This window comes from Triticum urartu, chromosome 4, assembly GCF_003073215.2.
Source record: "Triticum urartu cultivar G1812 chromosome 4, Tu2.1, whole genome shotgun sequence".
Lineage (NCBI taxonomy): Eukaryota > Viridiplantae > Streptophyta > Magnoliopsida > Poales > Poaceae > Triticum > Triticum urartu.
In genome coordinates this window covers 584,985,174-584,991,647 of record NC_053025.1, presented here as the reverse complement: position 1 = coordinate 584,991,647, position 6,474 = coordinate 584,985,174, and positions in this window count along the sequence as shown.

Genomic DNA, 6,474 nt, shown 5'->3' with positions numbered 1-6,474 from the left:
TTTAAAATATTTGGTTTGGAGACCATCAAGGATCAATATGTTAATGATGCTGAATTTAAAGATGTATTGCAGAATTGTAAGGAAGGGAGAACTTGGAACAAGTTCGTTCTTAACGATGGATTTGTGTTTCGTGCTAACAAGCTATGCATTCCAGCTAGCTCCGTTCGTCTTTTGTTGTTGCAGGAGGCGCATGGAGGAGGATTAATGGGACACTTTGGCATCAAGAAGACGGAGGATATACTTGCTACACATTTCTTTTGGCCAAAGATGAGACGGGATGTTGAGCGTTTTGTTGCTCGCTGCACTACATGTCAAAGAGCTAAGTCACGACTCAATCCTCATGGTTTATATATGCCTTTGCCTGTACCTAGTGTTCCTTGGGAGGATATATCTATGGACTTTGTTTTAGGTTTACCTAGAACAAAGAAGGGGAGGGATAGCATATTTGTTGTCGTGGATAGGTTCTCGAAAATGGCACACTTTATACCATGTCATAAAAGCGATGATGCTGTTAATGTTGCTGATTTGTTCTTTCGTGAAATTATTCGCTTACATGGTGTGCCAAATACTATTGTTTCAGATCGTGATACTAAATTTCTTAGCCACTTTTGGAGATGTTTATGGGCTAAGTTGGGGACTAAGCTGCTTTTTAGTACTACTTGTCACCCCCAAACTGATGGACAAACTGAAGTAGTCAATAGAACATTGTCTACTATGCTTAGGGCTGTTTTGAAGAATAACAAGAAAATGTGGGAAGAATGCTTGCCTCATATTGAATTTGCTTATAATCGTTCATTGCATTCTACTACTAAGATGTGCCCTTTTGAAATTGTGTATGGTTTCCTACCTCATGCACCTATTGATTTGTTGCCTCTTCCATCTTCGGAGAAGGTTAATTTTGATGCTAAAGAACGTTCTGAATTGATTTTAAAAATGCATGAGTTAACTAAGGAAAACATTGAGCGTATGAATGCTAAATATAAACTTGCTGGAGATAAGGGTAGAAAACATGTTGTGTTTGCACCTGGAGATCTTGTTTGGTTACATTTGCGTAAAGATAGATTTCCTAATCTGCGCAAATCAAAGCTAATGCCACGTGCTGATGGTCCTTTTAAGGTTTTAGAGAAAATAAATGATAATGCATATAAACTTGAGCTACCTGCAGATTTTGGGGTTAGTCCCACTTTTAATATTGCAGATTTGAAGCCTTATTTGGGTGAGGAAGATGAGCTTCCGTCGAGGACGACTTCATTTCAAGAAGGGGAGGATGATGAGGACATCAATACCATTGTTACACCCACAGCCCCTACTGTTACATATACTGGACCAATTACTAGAGCTCGCGCACGCCAATTAAATTACCAGGTACTTTCGTTTCTTGGTAATGATTCTAATGTTCATGAGATTATGATCTTCTCTCAATTGGATACATTTGTTTTGCTTTCAAATGAAGGGCCTAGCTTGGAGAAGGATGAACATTGGAGCAAGAACACGCATGGAGTTGATGGCATGCGCAAGGGGATCAAGAACGGAGTTACAAGTGATGATTTCAGGACTTTGAAGCCGCCATAAGGAGTGCATGAAGCCATGGACGAAATATACAAGATGCCACTTCATAATATTCGTCCATAGGCTATTCTAGGTGCTGCGTCACCTTATTAATGGGCCAGGCCCATGTAATTTCGAAATACTTAAGTATAGGCTATTTTTAGAGTCCGTATGTGTGGGGAAACAAGAGTTAGGGTTGGTTTCGGACCCCACCCTCAAGGGCCACGAAATTCCCCTCTCTTCCTCCATATATACAGCCCTTAGGGCGTCGTTTAGACTTTGGGTTTTGTTTAGATTAAAAGTTCGCCCTAGCTGCAACTTCTCGTACTTCGTTTGTGTCCAACGACCAGACCAAGACGTCACAGAACCCCACCTTGATCAATAAAGCTTTCATCTTATATTCGCAATATCCAGATTGCAATCTCAGTTTCTTGCTTGTTCTTCGTTTGCTCGCAGGAAACAGGCCCTCGTGGTCAGGTTGATCGTGCTCCGGCGTGGTCAATAACCCCTCGGAAGTTGGTTTAGCGATTGCTAAGGCGCGACGTCTCGCACGTTCGTAGTCGGATCGTCAAGGTCGACTCCCACAGAAAACGATAGCCACCATCTCATCGAAACATCGGGACACCTTTGCCTCTATCACTCTTACAAAGGGATCAAGACATTGGGTTTGGGAGTGGGGATGACCTGCCCTTGAGCAGGCAGCCGGTGCGAGATTTTGGCTGTAAGATACCTTGGCTTCCCTTAGCTTCTTGATGTCCTCCTCTGTGACAGAGGAGGCCATCCACCGACCTTGAAGGTTGGATCCGGACATAGTTGGAGGTTCGAAGCGCTTAGCCTGAGCCTTGGGTGTTGGAACTCAAGGTGGGGGAGGGGAAGGATCGAGCACGAGAAGAAAAGGACATGCCTTGGCCCCTTTATAAAGAGGGTGAATATCAAGCGTCCTCCGCGTGGCCGTTTGGAACTTGCCTAAAATCGAGGAGTCATAGTAACAAGCACGATTGGGTTACCCACACTCGTATTGATGAGAATCCCATGATAAGGGGAACACGATCTCTGCTTCGACAAGACATGCCAATAAAACTGCCTCACAACACGTGCAGGGACAGGCTGGGAAAAACGGTTTGTAATGACCGGACCATGGCAGGATGTCACGTTATGAAAAGTGGTCAGCAGATTAGATTTGTGGAATATTATACTCTCTACGGTGGTATGTCGAATTTGTTTTATAGAGCCGGACACAATCCTTGCGTTCAAAATCTTATATGGAGTATTCGAAGAAGGAACCCGCCTTGCAATGCCGAAGACAATCTGCACGCCGGACTCATCGTCATTGAAGCATGGTTCAGGGGCTACTGAGGGAGTCCTGGATTAGGGGGTCCTCGAACAGCCGGACTATATACTTTGGCCGGACTGTTGGACTATGAAGATACAAGATTGAAGGCTTCGTCCCGTGTCCGGGTGGGACTCTCCTTTGCGTGGAAGGCAAGCTTGCCGATTCGGATATGTAGATCTCCTTCTCTGTAACCGACTTTGTGTAACCCTAGCCCCCTCCGGTGTCTATATAAACCGGAGGGTTTAGTCCGTAGGACAACAACAATCATAATCATAGGCTAGCTTCTAGGGTTTAGCCTCTACGATCTCGTGGTAGATCAACTCTTGTAATACTCATATCATCAAGATCAATCAAGCAAGAAGTAGGGTATTACCTCCATCGAGAGAGCCCGAACCTGGGTAAACATTGTGTCCCCCGCCTCCTGTTACCATCAGCCTTAGACGCACAGTTCGGGACCCCCTACCCAAGATCCACCGATTTTGACACCCACAGCCGTGCTCGCGAAGTAGTCTGAGGCGGCGGTGAGGTCGTAGGGCGCGAGGATGGCGGGGTCGGGGCGCTGTTGCCCCGATCCAGAACATGGGGGGGGGGAGAAGTGGAGAACGATGGGGAGGAGTGGTGGAAATGGGGATCGGGCAAGGGAACCGACTAGGGTTAGTTCGCCTCGTGGGGGTGGCTGGGCTGTTAGCTTTTGTAGATGGGCCAAGAGCCTAGTAGGTTAGGGTAGGTTAGTTTGTTTTTCTTTGTTTTTTTATTTCTTTATTTCATTGTTTTATATTTAGATTGTATAGTAAATATAATTAGTTGCCTATGAAACTTAGGACATAAATATTAGACCATGTAATGACCTAGCACAAGAAGCTTCAAATATATTTGAATAGCATAAGTATTTGTTTATTTTTAAAAGGTTAAATTAAATGTTGTTTGTTCCCGTTTTAATTACCTTAGAGGCATATAAACATTCCCGAAATGTTGTTTGATGTTTGTTAATTTATTGGTGAATATTTACAACCTTTTGAACATTTTTAATTCACTGTTTTATGAAATTATAATTTGACTCGTTATTTGAACTTGAATTTGAATTTGATCTCAGTTGAAGCGAGTGAGGTTTAGCAAAGTTTTAATTATGATGACCTAGCATGATTAGCTAGGGTTTACTGTAGCTTAATTATTCGGGCTTCACAATTCTCCTCCACTACAAGAAATCTCGTCCCGAGATTTAAGAGGTGATGAGGACATGACTACCTTGGATACGACCAAAAATATTGCATACATGCATATTTGTCAGGTGATTTCTAGTGCAAACTATTCAATAATCTATTTATGTTATCCAGAACAAAAATACTTCACAAAGTTTTGTGTTTTGTCTAATTGCAGGTGTATGGGACATTTGTACAATCCACATATGAAGATAAGGGAAAAGGAGAAGTTTAGGTTGTGTTCAAAAAGTCCTCTCACGTCACTTTTGGGCCAAGAGAAGATAGAGTCCAAGTCTCTCACGTTCTGGATTCAGATTCGGACTGCACAGACATACCTGACTCAAAACGCCAACAACTTTTTCATACGGACTCCGAATTGGGTGATTCTTTTTTTGTTGGAAACTAGATTTCGTGCTCTTTCCAACCCAATTGGATTCACCTTCAAATTCGTCCGGAGCGTTGAGTTACGGACGAAACAATCTGACGTTGCAGCAGAATCCGAGTCAAACTACAAGCCCAAAGGTGTTGCATCACCTCCACTTGGGCCCATGAGCCTTGTACGACCTAGGGTTAGTTTTAGGCTGCCTTGGGACGTCCTCCCACCTCCTTGGCCGCCACCCCTTGCTCCTATATAAGTAGATCCATCTAGTAGCTTTTTCCTTGGGATTTGTTTAGTTAAAAGTTAGCCATTGCAACTTCGTGTACTTCGTTTGTGTCCAACGACCAGACCAAGACCGCTTACGGATCCCCACCATTATCAATACCTCATATATATTTGCAATATTCAGATTGCTTTATCATATTCTTGCTCGTTCTTCGATTGCTTGCAGGAATAGACCTTCGTGGTCAGGCTGACCGTGCTTCCGGCATCGTCAGTAACCTCAGGAGATTGGTTTAGCGATTGCTAAGGCGCAACGTCGTGCACGTTTGTAGTCGGATCGTCAAAGTCGTCTCCACCAAATCGATAGTTATCATCTCATCGAAAGATCGGGACACCTCGCCTCTATCAAGTGGTATCAGTTTTCAGGTTGCTCGGTGAGAATTTCCAGTTTTCCTAGATTAGATTTATTTTCTTACCTATTGTCCAAGAAAAAGCCACAAAAAAGAGTTAGATCTATTCATCCTTGGTCCAAGCCAGTCTGAGCCTTTGCAATTTTCTTTTCATTGCTTGCATAGTTGAATTATCGGTTGCATCGTCGTGTCGAGTTGCTGGTCTTAGTGTCTAGTTCGTTTAGAGTTTCGAGTTCTGTTCACATTAGTCACGCCACCGCTGCATCATTATCTCTTCCGCTATCCACCACCCATCCATCAATTTCCACCACGTGCTACCCACCATTCATTGTCATAATAATAGTTGAGATCGTTCACATCTTCACTTGATCCAATTTGCATCTTATCTAGTTTGTTTTGGAAAGAGGGAGAAAAAAACGAGAAAAAAAAAAAGGAGAAAAAAAAAGTCAGAAAAAAAAAAGGAGAGAAAGAACAAAAAAGTGTGAGGAAAAAAAAGAGAGAAGAAAAAAAAATCGGCACAAACTTTTTCAGAGGAAAGTTGGAGACAAAGTTGTTGATATATCCTACTTGGCTGTTGTTTCACCTCATTATCTTTACTGCCGTTGTGATCTTCACTTATATCTTGCTGTCCAAAGCTACTTAGTATCCTTCATTGATGCTAGTTGTGCTACGACGTGACCTCATTAGTGTTCTAGGCTCGCGTCTCTAGTTTGGTCTAGCCTAGGACCAGCACAGTACTGTCGTTGAGCGTTTATTCAACATCGCATCTCTGAATTGATTATTGCTAATCTTTTGCTACCATATATAGCCAACCCAGCTCCACATATTTCTACACCGTGTATACGTACGTTCCCCTGGCAATCGTTTTACACAATCTTCGGAGTTATTTGACACCGCTGGTTGCCTGTCACCACCTGCCGCATGGTAAGAACTTGTAAGATATTGATATTTGCTTTACTGTGAGCACTTTACAACCACATCCTAGTAGTTCATAGGAACATTATTCTCGAATTTTGGTTCTTGTTTCTACTAATCATGACAAGGTTCCAGAGATAGAAGTTCTTGGATGACGGACACATCTTCACCATCACGAGAGTTGGGACAACACACACAAGCATATGGTCAGGTTATCTCTTTACCATCATTTGAGGGTAGATTTAATCCTGCTATTTATCTAGCTTGGGAGCTTGAAGTAGAACAAGTTTTTAGTCACCATGATTTTTCTGAACTTGAGAGAGTACGAGCTACCATTAGAGCATTTACTGGTTTTGCTTCTGTTTGGTGGAGTGTACATTGTAAGAAAAACATTGATAACCAACCCACAACTTGGAAAGTTTTGAAAGCTGTAATGAGACAACAATTTTTTCCTCCTTACTATCGTCG